The following is a 15,326-nucleotide window of genomic DNA, read 5'->3' as shown; positions in this document are numbered from 1 at the left end:
ATGATGGAGGGCGTGCAGTGGGAAGCTGAATGTAATAAATCTGACTGGTTACAACAATTAGTATTTTTAAAGGAGTCTACGAATACTGCGCACTTCCTTCCCCCGCCCCGTCTTCCTCCTCCCGCCCATCCTTCTTAGCAATCTAGCAGTATGTCAAATTGAACGTGAAAAAAACGGCAAACAACTATTAATTGATGATTATCTTCACGACCGGTTTCGCTGCTTTAAAGCAACCTCTTCAGCTGATAATTAGTATCGCCTACATTAGCACAAGGAGACAGCCCAAACGTTCATAGTCACCGGAATCCAGCCCATGAGGGGAAGTAGTCAACTAATAATAATCGGCAGAGCATTGGGGGCGAACGGTGGGCTGGATTCCGGTGACTACGTCTCCGTGTGCTAGTAGAAGTGATAACGCTTACCAGTTGAAGAGGCTGCTATAAAGCAGTGAAACCGGTCATGTGGATAGTCATCAATTAACAGTTGTTTGCCGTTTTATTGAAGTTCATTATCATGAATTTCAAGAGCTGTGACTGCCCTTGTTATGAATAATACAGTAGTTATCCTCAAGACAAGTTGAGGCTTATTTTAGTATGGCTCACTCGTTCCGCGAACTATCTCGTGGAAGATACACTTTGTACAACGATTCTCAGAGTTAACATGAAAATGTAGGTGAGTGCTAATTGCTGTTCCTGCCGCTAGCTCCTCCCACTGAAACACCTGGCGACGGACTCTGAAACCGCGCGTCTGTTGTGTGGCGAGGCCCGCCCCGGCACTGTCACTCAGCCGACAGGTAGAGTCGCGTGCGTGAACGGTGTTGACTGAGATCGGCAAATACCGTTCGCCCTGAGCAAACATTAAACACGACCGCCGCTGTTGACACTTCTCCCTGAAGAGGGGCGCTCTCCTCAATGGGTTGCCATCACTCAATGAGGGGACCGTCTCTCTCTCTCTCTCTCTCTCTCTCTCTCTCTCTCTCACACACACACACACACACACACACACACACACACACACCCACACACACACACCTTAATGGTATATGAAGTGTGTATGTCCCTGCACACCACCAGACCTACATGGCTCATACTCGTTCGTCTGATTCCACTTCCCTCCCCCCCCCCCCCCCCTCCCGTTCCTCATTTGGTCCTTGTCGTTCGAGAGGAATACGTGGAGCAACTATTTCCATGATTCTGAACTATCAGTAACTTGGATTGATGACGTTAGATAATTCGAGAACTTTCCAAATTTTACAATATGTGGTAGGCAGTTCTTTTGCTTTTTAACAAGATGAAATGTATTTCATAATATACGCAATGAGCGTTTATATGATTTGTGTACCAAGCATCGTACATCACAGAAAAATTGATCGAAGTATAGCTTTCTATTCTACCTTCCAGTAGCAGTTTCGCCCATTGTAGATTCCTTTGAACAATTCATTATTCTTAGCGGCTGTATCCGGCGAATACTGAATACAGTGCAAAGCGACTTAAAAATTCTCATGGTGCTGTGAATGACTTACGTTACTGTGGTAAAAACAACTTCCTTCTTATTCCGCAATTCTGGCTTTCGTGCGAAATATGTTGGAAATTTGTGGTAAGTTCCTATGGGAATGAACTGCTGAGGTCATCAGTCCCTAGGCTACTTACGCTAAGGACAACGCACACAGCAAAATCTACGAAAATAGTAAATAACAATGATGAAATACAGATTTGAATACCCTTTTTCGTAGGCAACTGCGTAATAAAATTTTATACGCATTTCACGTTCGCAAAAGAATTAAATGAATGTGGGGCGAGACGCTCGATTTAAATAAAAATCCACCAAATAATACACGGTACGTACTTTCTTGTGTAAAAGTGCAAATTTTCATCTGTGCCAGTAATTGTAATGTGTCAGTGTAATGATTTGGCATTACTTTTGAATTAACCTGCAATATTTGTATCAGGATGATATGAGACACCATTATTTCATTTTTTCTTGTCCATCGAACCCTGTTGAACATTTGAAGTGTCTTTTTAGACAGTGGGCTAATGTTTGGAACGTCATTTCGTACCTAGACAATATTACCGACGATAGTGAATTTTCGACGTGGCAGTTACACTAAGATGTATAACATGTAGGATTTCTAACGTACTTAGCAGTGGCAGTCCCTGCCTGTCACCTAATATTGCCGATATTTCACATTTTCAAATTTGCAAACGTTCGTTTGTTTCTCTCGCATTTTCCATAGAATTACTAAAGTCAGTCGACCAGGAAAAGTTTGTCGCTTCGCTTCCAGACCTTTGTGACATACAATCATAATTATCGCGCACATCTACTGTACGTGTTATAATTATTCGTTCCTCGCGTATCGCGATAGTCATAATTGGTAACATTGATCTGACGATAAACTAATCGCCATTAGCTGCATATTGTATAGCTTTTGCACAACAAATCCGATTGTCATGTTCAGAAGGCAAGCCTTCATATGAGACAGACTGAGTCCAGTAGATACGGAATACGGTGAAACATCAGACTTTACTGAGTGCTATATCCAGTCGTCGCCTTGCCCTTCTCAACCACGACAAATGCTGCTTTCGACCAACCATCTGGTCATGCTTTCCGTAGAACGGAGCAAATAAAATGTAAAACAAATGAGTTGGCCACTCAGAATGATGGTGTTCCTTCGGCCCGCTAGAATTTTATTTTGTGCCTACCTGTATGCGCCAAGTTTTGTGGAATGTGGTGCGGGCGCCCTTGGCGATGTCGTAACCACCTGTTCAAGTTTTCTGAAGCCACGCCGCGACCGAGGAGAACTGATATTCGCGAAGTCATGCCTGTCATGCGATGAGATTATAAAATAAAATACAGGAACTAATTGTGTATATTTCCTTGTTTCAGGGAAGATGATGTCAGTACTGGCTACGGTTGTTGATGGAAAATACGTTTTGTAGAAGCGAAATGAAGCTCGTGATTAGTCATGCATTTAATATTTTTTGACAGTAACGTGTTTAATCTCAGAGTACTAAACTTGAGATAAGAGGAGGAATGGTGGAGAGAGGGGAAGTCAGATTTCAGAGAAAAAATCACCCATGATCTTTCACATTCTATGGTGGTTTGGGAAAAGAAAAAACAGGAAATCTGTATCATAACTTCAGTTTTACATTGTCGTTCTTTCCATAGTTCACTTACACTATTCTGCGTTCGTGGTCTCTGAGAATAATTGTGAGAGTCCAGGACATCTTGCGCAAGCACGAACATTAGGTAGTGAAGGTAGTTGATAAAATTTTAGAATCTAACCTGACACTGCAACAGAACATTTGTTAAGCAAAACTTAAGGAATAATAATAGTACAGTAAGTGAGAAGAATGTCAAGCATAATAAAATCATTAACGGAAGCCACTTCACATCGGAATGTCTTCTATAACTGAGTGTGATTATCAAGTGTAACGCAATTATAAATGTTTAGCGACGTATAGACTTCCCAGATGTGACTGATCTTTGATTTCATTTAGGGTGATGACGAGGTTACCAAAACCAATGGATTTTTTTGAGACGAGCTTCTAACTGCGCGTAGCATTTATTACCTGTACTAAGTTTGTCAAGAAGTGACCGTTACATCTTTACATCGAGGGCCTGTTAGAAGTATAGTAACAGTTGTGTGTCAGTTCTAATATTTTCTAGGTGTCTTGACTGTAAAGATGAAAGCAAGGAAATATCAATAGTTATAATTAAAATAGTGTGTTCTTGAAGCTGACGATGTTAGTAATGTATCACATTACTTTTTAACATATACCTCATAACTCGTTCTTGTTTCTATCATCAACTGGAACTATGGTATAATATAGCCCCCTGTTCACGTCCCTTACAAACTATCCTCTTTATTTCCCTATTTGCCTAACTTACGTACCTCTAGGACTGCTCCTGCGAGTCTTTAGTTTAACCAAATATAAGTTATGGTAATGTTGTTATTAGGGTATACATTGTGTGTGACACACGGATTTTAATACATTATCAATATTTAAATTAGACCAAATAAAAGTACGAATAAACAAAAGTGAACCCTCATGATATTCGTTCTTGCTACCTTCTCGTTTGTTTTGAGTGATTTTAAATACTTTCCGTAGTCCATTACTATGCTAGCGAAAAATTTCCATATCTGCAGTATCTCTTATGTCACTGAAATTGCAAATAAAAGATAAAATAATACCAAGGTTTTAACTTCATTTGTGACAGAACGTGGATGGATGAATTTTTTGCTTGGACATAGCGCATGGAACGTGATAAATTACAATTTTACCGTAGTAAAGACGATTTATAGATTCAACGGATTATTTTCTGTGAATCGTTGTGCTAAATGATTGAACTGATAAAATGCAATTCCTTTATATGTGTCCTGCATAGGGTACATTTGCCAGCACAGGTAGAAAAGAATTTGGAAGCGTAATAGCTTTGGTGCTTCATGTTATTCCAGTTACAGTTGAAAAAACACAAAGCGCTTCACGATTAATCGATGTGTGAAAATTTCATCCCGATATTTGCCTGCCTATGTGCTGTGTCAGAGAAGACTTGAGTGCTTACGCCTGTTGGAGTTTCCAGCTTTTTAAAACAAAAAAGGCCGTCCACGTGCCGGCGCGATCTGTTCGTTTTGCGGGCACCTGCATTGTCGGAACGACGGCGCGTGCAGTCGTCGCCACGGCGGGCAGTGGTGCGGTCCAGCGCTCTCGTCGGGCCCAGTCAAAGGCGGCTGCAGCGAAAGAGGAATGCACGGCCAGAAATATTTCACGGCCGGCGTCCGTCAAAGAGGATCATCCCCAGGGCCAGGGCCACTTTTGTGTGTCGCAAGCGACCGGTGAAACCAGAAGCCGGTTGCCCCGGTGACGCGTCCAATTATGGCGTCACTACTGCCCACCACAAAGGTTGCTGCTGTTCGCTGTAACTCTGTGTAGATCTATACGAGTGTCAACCTCCTTCGCGGTATTTTATCCTCACTTTCCCTCTAGCTCTTCCCTTTCCCTCCCCGCTCTCCCCCCTTTCGCTTCCCAGGGAAAAAAAATGGCTTCCACACATCGGTGTACTAGTATCAAGATCGATACACAACGTGTCCAGTCTCATTGGAAACATTTGGAAAGTCGTTCTCAGCTCTTTGGGGCTGAGAAATAAAAGTTGATAATTTGTGCGTAACTAATGGAAACCTAATGGTGTATTAGTTATGACTTCCTTGTGTATTTACTTAGGTCTGACGTCGTTCCCAGCTGGGCACACGTGGTAAAGGCTAGAACGTTTCATTTTACGATTTATCATAATTTCATTCTGATGAAGACCCCCCTTCCCCCCCCCCCCCAAATAGGTGTCGAAACCTAGGTAATATACCTACTAGTTACATGCAACCGTTTGGCTGTGTAATCCTATGCTGAAAAATCAACTTAGGTCTTATAAATTTCAGTGTTATAGCTGGTAAATTCAGTATCAATGATCAGTAATCGTTTGTGTCAATATTGTAAACGACAGGACTTTATTCTCCTTTTTTAAAAACTTGATTTGTTGTTTAAGACAGGATGTAGCAATAATCTCGATATCGTGTAACAAATCTGTAATTTGTGTTGCTCGTAAGGTGGACGAAAATATTCATAATTACTACACAGGAATACGACGAAACATTACACATCCTTAACAGAAATCTTCAGGGCATTTCTTCGCGTCGCCGGCCGAAGTGGCCGTGCGGTTAAAGGCGCTGCAGTCTGGAACCGCAAGGCCGCTACGGTCGCAGGTTCGAATCCTGCCTCGAGCATGGATGTTTGTGATGTCCTTAGGTTAGTTAGGTTTAACTAGTTCTAAGTTCTAGGGGACTAATGACCTCAGCAGTTGAGTCCCATAGTGCTCAGAGCCATTTGAACCAACCATTTCTTCGCATCTTGTAAACTGTTCCACCGTTTGTCATTTACCGCCATCCAGAAATCTTTATCAGATTTCTAACTGCTGTGCAACGCATAGTTCACAAAATACTACATATGTGAGAAAAGTATTAAGACCGAGAACGCTGCGAGCGATCTGGTAACGCTGCGTAGTGCCACTTACGTACACCGGTGTCTTCATCCCGTCCAGACGCTCAGTAGGAGTTCCAGCTCCGTACAGCCATCACGTGATTTTTGAGAGCGCCATCAGTGAATTTGTTTTTTTATGGAACTGAAATAGCGGAATTTAGAGCAACATTATGCCATCAAGTTTTGTATTTAACTTGGGGTATCCAAGAGTGTGACCTTCGAAAAGTTGAAACAGGCTTGTGGGGAACATCTTGTAACAACAGCACAAGTTTTTCGCTGGCTCAAATCATTTTTCGAAGGTCGAGGGCACGTTGAACGTGGACCTCACTCAGGGAGAACGTCGAAAGGGTACGTGAGAGATTGTTCCTATAGGACAAACTGTCAACCGAGTGTTTCATAAAGACTTCCTTGAAAAGCCAAGGAAAAGGGTGAATCGAGTGAGACTGGACATTGTAGACAAATGGATGCTGCATCATGACAACGTCCCATGACATACTGACACTTCCACCACGGAATTTTTGACCTCAAAAGGTGGTCCTGTGGGTCCAAAGCCCCCCGCCCCCCTCCCCCCCCCCCCCACCTCCCTATTCATCTGGTCTGAAAGATTTTTCCCCGAAATTAAAAAATGTCTTAAATGGACGTCATTGTGGTACTCTAGAGAACATTCAACAGAATGTAACCGACACGTAAAAGGCCAGGCCCTACCGGTTGAAGCCTTTCAGCGCTGATTCCAAGGCTGAGAACAACGATTCCGCCGCTGTATAACTGCTACAAGGAACTACTTTGAAGGCGACAATGTTGTTTGAAAAAAAAAATGAAAGCTTTGGTAGATAAAAAATTAGTTTCGGTACTTTTCTCACATGTCTCGTACACTGACGAGCCAAAATATTATGAGAACTTGCATGATAAAGTTTGGTCCACCTATAAAACGCATTACAGCAGCGATTCTGCGTGACATGGATTACACACGTCCTTGGTAGGTTTCTGTTGGTATGGCATCAGATGTCCATGCAGAGATCACGCAATTCACGCACACAGCGTCCCAGATGTGTTCCCATCAGACTGAGGCCAGGAGAATTTGGTGGTCTAGATCTCAATGTGAATTCACTATCATCGTCCTCAAAACACTGTAGCACGATTCTGATCATGTGACACGGACAGTTATCCTGTTGGAAGAGCCATCGCTGACTGGGAAGATATGGACTGGGAAGATATGGACTGGGAAGATATGGACTGGGAAGATATGGACTGGGAAGATATGGAGTGGGAAGATATGGAGTGGGAAGATATGCATGTGGTCTGCAACAATGGTAATGCTGTCCACAGCTGTCATGGTGTCTTCGATTACGACCACAGATCAGGTGGAAGCCCAGACTAATGACCCCCTTAGCATAATAATGCACGAACTGGCCTGCGACCTTAATGCAGTGGGTGTTTCAAGGAGTTGTTCGGCTGGATGACGGCGTATCCTGACACGGCCACCGACCTGCTGTAACACGAAACGTGATCTGGTCGATCAGGTAACACATTTCCATCGATTCACGGTCTCATCTCAATGATTTCGCGCCTACTGCAATCATAATTGAGGATTTGGTTGGTTCAGCATGAGAACATACACAGATCGTATGCTACGAGTCCCCGTGTGCAACAACGTGCGCTAAACGGTGCGCTTCGAAACACTTGAAGGATAAGTTTGCTGATGCGCAGTGACCGGTTTACGTCGAATGCGTTGCACAAGTTCATACAATTTGTTCGGAAAGGGAGGCCGACAGTATTTCCCTCTATCGGCCAGTCGGTGAAACGCTGCGATGACAGAGTCGAGGCGCACGCCCTGCAGCCTATCTCAAACGATTTTACAGACACTATCCGGTAAAAAACCATTTTTTGCATTAGTTACAGCTTTATATGTCAGCTTCATGATGACGAGACCATCGTTTCGTTAATGGCCATAGTTACTGCGATATTTGCACTTAAATAAGACACCGCGAAATTCGAAATAAATTGCAATGAAAAATAGAGGTCGCTGTAATTTTTGCGTTCGGTGTAGATTGCATGATATGTTGCTGTGTACGAAATTTAGCTAACATATTGAATTTCCCTATAGACGTGTGTGGTGGTCCCTGTCTGTCATCAATATCAAGAAAACTGAGCTGATACAGTACACTCATTTGCGATCTCACGCGCCAACGATAAAGCCAGACTGAAATATCCACTACATTCCTTTTATTCTGTTCTTCCATAAACTGTTTATCGTTCACGTTTCACTACCGTCCAAGGCTAAACTTCAGATAGTTGCCTTATATTTGACATTAATAAAATTCTCTTTTTCAGGAATACTCCACGTGCTATTGCCAGTGTGCGTTTAAATGCCCTCTACCTCAGTCACAATCAATTATTTTGGTACCCAAACAGCAGAACTGGTCTAGTGTCTGATTTCCTAATCCAGTTCCCGCAGTATAGCCTGGTTTAATTTGCTATCATTCCGTTACCCTTGATGATGATCATATTATATCCGGTTTTGGAGACCAATATCCATTCCTTTCAACTTCCGTTTACGACGTAAGTACAATGTCATCGGCAGACCTGAGAGTTTCGCCTTCCTCTCCCTGTAATTTAATTTCCTTTTCCAATTTCTCCGCGATCTCTACTTGGGAAATGACGTGCATGAAGTGTTCTTACTTCTACCCTACTGTATCTGACCCTCAAATGAAAGCAGCATTCAACATAGAAGACAGTGTTAAGAGTTCTGTCTGTCCGTGTGTGACACTTGGATTTCTACAGGACAGTCGCAGACGCACATTCGCTGTCGACAGCTAGTGCCAGCCGCATAGTCTGTGAATGCCAGTGCCGCGTTATTCTCCAAACGCTGTGTCGTAGTGTAGTGGACGAAAGGCGTCGCCGCTGAAAGAAGGCCGGCGTGACCTGGGGTATGGGACAGTGGGAGAGCGCCCCGCCGCGTACCTGCCAGATACGACACTTCCGAGAAGTCTCCGGCCGGCGCTGTTTGCTCCCTCGACCCGGCAGACATCAAAAACCCTGAGCCGCCCATGCTTGTCAGCTCGCGAACACATCTGGGTTCTTGCGTGTCTGTCGCCTTCAGGCTGGAGCCGCAAGAGCGGTCTAAGCGTTTATCATCCTCTTCGAGGATTCAGCTCACTCTGCGCTCACCACGTGGGGGTGCGTATTCGCAACTATCCAATCCAGTCCGTGCAGGTATTAGAAGTGAGTGAAAGTGCAGGCTGGAGCAATGATTTCTGTTTACCAGGAAATCTCCGTCCCGTTGCGCTACTGTCACTTGACTGATATTCCGTATACAAACAAGGCAAGCACGTTGTCAGGATCGAGTAGGAGTGGGGGGTGGAGGAGCAGCTCATGTTGCTTTCGCGGTGACTGACGAAATACTTTGGAGTTTTCACGGCAAATGGCTCTGGGTACACTTGCTACTAATGAGTGTCTAATACTGATACTGTGTACGCCCTTGGCACAGAGTGAGATCGAAATGAGCGTCCCCATCACTCGTTCAACCTACACACTATAACGATATCTGCTTAATTTGATTCGCAGTGCTGTACTGAAAAATGAACCTCCACAATGTGTATGACCTAACACAGTCTCGGTTTATCTTTCGTTTCCAACAGCAGCAACACTGTTACCCACAGTTCCCTTTTGCTCGTTGATATACCAGTACTTTCGTTATATGACGGGCGTACGGTTCCAAGCGTTCGCACTTTCATTGAGAAGAGCTTGTCCAGATTTTGTCATCACCGCCCAGTCTTCCGCTTCACACACTACTGTTCAGCACAACAGCAAGTTGCTGCTCTACTTACCGCAACAAAAGAAGTAAAGCAATGACTTAGTGAACAAAAGTGCTTAGGTAGACATCTGGTCTGACACTTCATGATCGGGTGACAAATGACGAAATTCGTAGACTCTACGGAGTGTTAAGTATCATTGAGAGGTTGAGCCGTCTACGACATATCGGCAGGTATTTCGAACAAATGAAGAAAGATAGTGGAACACTGGTTTTCTTTGTTGTAAACGTACTAAATTAGCTAGATACCCACCCTCCACGCATATCTCAAGATAGTGGGTCTCCTCTCTTACAGCGCACTAGATGACGTCAAGTGGAGATAGAGCCAAAAGTATGGACCGGAGGAGGAGGAAGAGGAGGAGACGACGACGACGTCGACGACGCCGCACGACAGTTCACCAACAGTCCCATGGTTTTTTCCATTAAAATTTTATGTACCCGAAAACTATTAACCATCGCTGATCCGTTCACGTTGTGTTGACACTGTCATACAAAGTGATTGACGCAAGATACTGAAATATTTTTGTCTTCTCGTGTGCTTCATCGTCTTCGTCCATCGGAGTTAGATAGTAGTTAGACATTTTTCATATTTTGATTTCCTAGATACCTCCGTTGCTCTGTAGTGGGATGCTCCTCGGCTGTAGCTCTCGTTATACTTTCAGGCAGCTGTTGCATTCAAGTACATTGTTAGTGTAAAAGAAGTGTAGGCTGGCACTCACTATATTATACAAAGGGCGTTAAAAATGTTTTGCACAGTCGTCTCTAATTTTTTTATTTTCTGCAGGAGGAGAATGATATTTTTTTAACATACTAGGAACATTTAGCTAGAGATTGAGCCTACCCAATGTAGCCTCCATCGGCTGTGACGCATCTGGCCTAACGTTCTTTCCATTATGTAAATGCACTTTGGTATAATTCTGGGAAATGACTTTTACACCATCGCTTGACACAGGAAATAAGGTATTTCTCACTATGAAATGTTTTACCGCGCAGGTGGGCCTACAGACTACCAAAGAGGTAAAAATCAGACGGAGCCAAGTCCGGACTGTAGGGAGGATGAGGAAAAATTTTCCAACCCATTTTCCTGATTTTCTCCTTCGTCAGAAGGGCTGTATGTGGTTTGGCATTGTCATGGTGTAGTCTGATGAGCTGATCCTTAAGCTGTGGTCTGTGGGTCTTGATGGCACGTCGCAGCTTGTCCAACGACGAACAGTAACGGTCCCGGTTAATTGTGGAGCCAGGTTCCAAAAATTCAATGAAAATATCACACTGATCCCAGAAGACGGGGGCCATCACCTTTCGTCCTGCTGTTCGTGAAAGTCTTGGTCTTTTCTTCCGAGGGGAACCCGGATGACACCACTCCATGGATTGGGCTTTGCTCTCAGGTTCGGACAAAAACAACCATGTTTCATCCTGGGTGATGACGCCTTCAAAACACTTTTCCACTCTTCAGTAAAAGTCTTCATGAGACCCTCAGACTTATTCTTCCTCGTCGTTTTCATTTCTCTTGTCAATAATCTAGGCACCCAACGTCCACAGATTTTTCTGTACCCTAGTGACCATACCAGTGATACCACACCACCCAATGACAAACGAGTTATTTCAGCAAGCTGCCGTGTCGTCACACATTTGTCATTTTGGATGATTTGATCAATGGTCTCGTTATTCACATCACTCACTGCCGTCGATGGTCTACCGCATCGTGGATTGTACAGTAGAGAGAAATCACCTTCTTTAAACCCTCTGCAACCACCGCTGGATACTGCTGCGATCCACCGTGTCCGCCCCATAAATAGGGAGCAATTTACTGTGAATCGATATGGCAGTCATCGCCGGTCTTGAAGAGGAACTCCATCACTGACCGTTGTCGCAACCTGACATCTACTTCACGGTCCATTATGGCGAACCTGTAAATAAAAGAAAATACTTTTATATACCAACTTATAGGTGAATGTTCCTAGTATGTTAACAAAAAATTTCATTGTCCTCCTGCAAAAAATAAAAAATTAGAGACGACTGTGCAAAACTCTTTGTAACGCCCTTTGTACAAACGCTAAAAACCAGTGAAGAGAGGCAACACCGTTGCTGGAACAACTCTTAGATGTATTTGTCGGTTTGTACGCAAGCGTTGGCATCGCTTTGGTTTCTGGACTCGCAAGGGCGTCGAGTTCGCGGGTTCCAAGTGGAAACCGATTTCTACGTCCGAGCACGAATCGTGATATGCTAGCGATCCTCGGCAACGTGGACTCGCTGGTCACGGGCCATGCGCCGTGGGCTGGTTCCGAAGGGGGCGTTGCTCCTCTGAGTGGAATGAGTCGTAGACTGGCGGTCTCCTTGACGAGATAACTGCAACAAGGCGGCACTCCGGCGAACCTGGCTACAAGCGCGCCGACCGCTCCGGCGCTGACGTCACCTGCGAAGGAACAAAGGCAGATAGCGTGGCGTGACTAATTCGCCGGCAGCACGAGGACAGGCCCAGGCAGCTCTGTTGACAGTCGAATTTTGCCAATCTCCCCACGGCATTCTTCTAGCTCTGCACCACGTACCGAGGAACAAGGTTCTACTGGGTGCAATTTTGAAGGAAGATTAAATAATCTCTCAATTGTTGTTCCTTAGCATTTAATATCTCAGATAGAACGAGAGTTGTTCGCGGGTGACATATATTGACGACACAAAACATTATGACCACTGCCCGCTACGAGATTGAATGGTGCCTGGTGGCGTTGCGGACACGTGTCGCAGTAAGAAGTCAAGCTGGCTTTGAGTCGGTTCCTTCGCCAGTTGTGAGAAGAAAGCTCATCTGGCGGAGCACTATTGACGTAAATTAGAGGCTTAGCTTTGACTCAAGAGTGCGAACACGTCTTTCGTTTCATACCAAAGGGTCTTTTTTGGAGTGACTTGATATAGCTGGATCGGTTAACCGTGCTATATTGGCTACTTGTAACCACCAGTAGTAGTGACCTACTGTGTGTGTGTGTGTGTGTGTGTGTGTGTGTGTGTGTGTGTGTGTGTAGGAATGGGTCTTTAATGTGTTATGTCTCCGATTACCTTCCAGTGGAGGCTACGCGTAATATAGCGAACATTATCATAAATTTTAGATAGCACTGGGGTTACCATAAGTAAGCTCAGATTACAGTAGGTTTCCTAGTAGCATTGGTTCAAATGGCTCTGAGCACTATGGGACTTAACTTCTGAGGTCATCAGTCCCCTAGAGCTTAGAACTACTTAAACCTAACTAACCTAAGGACATCACACACATCCATGCCCGAGGCCAGGATTCGAACCTGCGACCGTAGCGATAGCGCGGTTCCGGAATGTAGAGCCTAGAACCGCTCGGTCATTCCGGCCGGCCTAGTAGCATTGGTCAGTTAAAGTTGTACCTTCGGTACCTGTGCGTTAGGTGTGTTGCATACCTATAAGGCGGTTCTTCGCTCTCTTCATGTATGCGATTAGTGTCTTAAAAGATTCCCCAAAAACCTGGAAGCGGTGAACAGTCTAGAAAGTGAGTGGTGATATATGAAGCGCTAGGTAGCCTACAGAACATTTTTGTTCTACATAGCTATCCTCCGGCCTGTTACTTAAAAATAAACAGTACTTACAGCAAAATTGAAACTCTGGTGCTTAATTCAGGTGTTATTCGAAAATCATTGTTTTGTAATGTGAAACAGAGGGATGATGCTGTAAAAATAAACGATACAGATTTATCATACAGCACTAGAAAACTCATTTCCTCAACAAAAAGGTGAAATTTAAAAAAACTCAAAACAAAAATGTAGCTTCAACACTTCGTCGAACTTACATAAATTTGTTAATATTACCCATAAACAACTTTCGCATCTATCAATAATACCAGGAAACTCTTGTCTTTTCTCATGATGAACAGTCTACTGAGTACAAAATGACAATAATAATTACATATATATTATTACTGTAAACTCTACTTGTATCAAAAGTCATTGCTTTGGGAACATAAAAGTGCGGAAGTTAGGTGACAACTAATTTTTATACTCATAAAATGCAGTTTATATACTGTAAGGACATAAATTACTCAACGGACTAACATTAAATAAAGTGCGACTCTAATTAATTACATGCAAAACAAACAAAAGAGTTGTCGGCCCCCAGTTTCTCCCTTACACATCCATTTATGTGCTTTTCTATCAACGTTACCACTGGTAATCTGATTTACGTAATGTCCCAAAACTACCGAACCGCAGTTCTTGCAGAGCACAGCTCTAGTTAACGCCAAAGTAAATCAAGCTGTCGGTATCGAAAAATGCGAAGCGAGATGATGAAAGATGATGATTGGGCAGGTATCACACACATTAAAAACGTTACGGCTGCAAGGACTGATTTGGAGGTAAAGTTACAGAAAAAGTTCTTTGACACTTTGCATGGTGCAGGATATAACATTCTAGTTGGTTGGTTGGTTGGTTTGGGGAAGGAGACCAGACAGCGTGGTCATCGGTCTCATCGGATTAGGGAAGGATGGGGAAGGAAGTCGGCCGTGCCCTTTCAGAGGAACCATCCCGGCATTTGCCTAGAGTGATTTAGGGAAATCACGGAAAACCTAAATCAGGATGGCCGGACCCGGGATTGAACCGTCGTCCTCCCGAATGCGAGTCCAGTGTCTAACCACTGCGCCACCCCGCTCGGTAACATTCTAGTAACACTTTCTGTAGTCATGAGTGTGTTGCGCAAAAACTCGGGAAAGCAAGCACACGTTTTCTCATTAAAAGCTGTTTCGCGATTCTACCAACGTACAACTTGTTATTCTGAAGAGATGATCTTAAGAAAAATTGATGAAGTCGTGTTAATACAGTCTAGCAAAGCCCGGAACTTTCATGATGGAAACAAGGTGGTCGTCTGTGTGCAGACCACAAGACAACTCATCTAACGACGCTTTCCAAATGCTGCAGTCAGCCGAAAAATATGCTGAGTTTCAAGAGCGGAATCTTGCTTGTAGCACGAGTATGCTGGCGAGCAGGAGGACTCGCCGTAAGGAATGCCCTGAAATACCTATTTGTTCACAAAAATAGATTAAAAAGCGTCAGAGGCTTTTTTTAATCGCTGAGAGCGTAACTAGTGTTTTTCTCGACACCAATAGAATACTGAGCTGTATCAAGATGAGTTGATGTAAAGAGGTATTTGTTGCCGTTTTCCTCGTGATCGTACGATGACATTAGATTTTACACCTACATGACTACTGTGCAAGTCACATCTTAGTGCTTGACAGAGGGTTCGTAGAACCAGTTTCAAACTATTTTTCCACCTGTCTACTCTCTAATAGCATGTGGAAAAACGAACACCCGCAACCTTCCGTATTCACACAACAACATGTGCCACAAGCTACTCTTCCCTTCTACGGGAAAGGCAATTCCTGGTGCCAATACCCGGCAGGTAAAACTAGAAGCTGGACGGCAAACCGTGTATGTCATGGTTATAAACAGTTTTTCTGCACCTGCAAAAGTTCTCAACAGGTACTAAAA

General features: G+C 43.8%; 1 protein-coding gene and 1 long non-coding RNA gene across 4 annotated transcripts in view; one reads left to right on the top strand and one right to left on the bottom strand.

The window, feature by feature from the left end:
• The window catches only part of LOC124796256 (ETS-like protein pointed), an 820,436-nt gene that overhangs the window by 678,864 nt on the left and 126,246 nt on the right, over positions 1-15,326 (top strand). The window lies entirely within an intron of this gene.
• Positions 11,007-15,326, bottom strand: part of LOC124796258 — a 54,051-nt gene continuing 49,731 nt past the window's right edge. The window contains exon 4 of the long non-coding RNA XR_007016733.1: positions 11,007-11,744. This is a non-coding gene — a long non-coding RNA (uncharacterized LOC124796258). The remainder of the gene's footprint in view (positions 11,745-15,326) is intronic.

This window comes from Schistocerca piceifrons, chromosome 4 (genome assembly GCF_021461385.2).
Source record: "Schistocerca piceifrons isolate TAMUIC-IGC-003096 chromosome 4, iqSchPice1.1, whole genome shotgun sequence".
Taxonomy (NCBI): Eukaryota; Metazoa; Arthropoda; class Insecta; order Orthoptera; family Acrididae; genus Schistocerca; species Schistocerca piceifrons.
The sequence above is the reverse complement of the archived record's forward strand: the minus strand, read 5'-3'. Positions and strand labels throughout refer to the sequence as shown.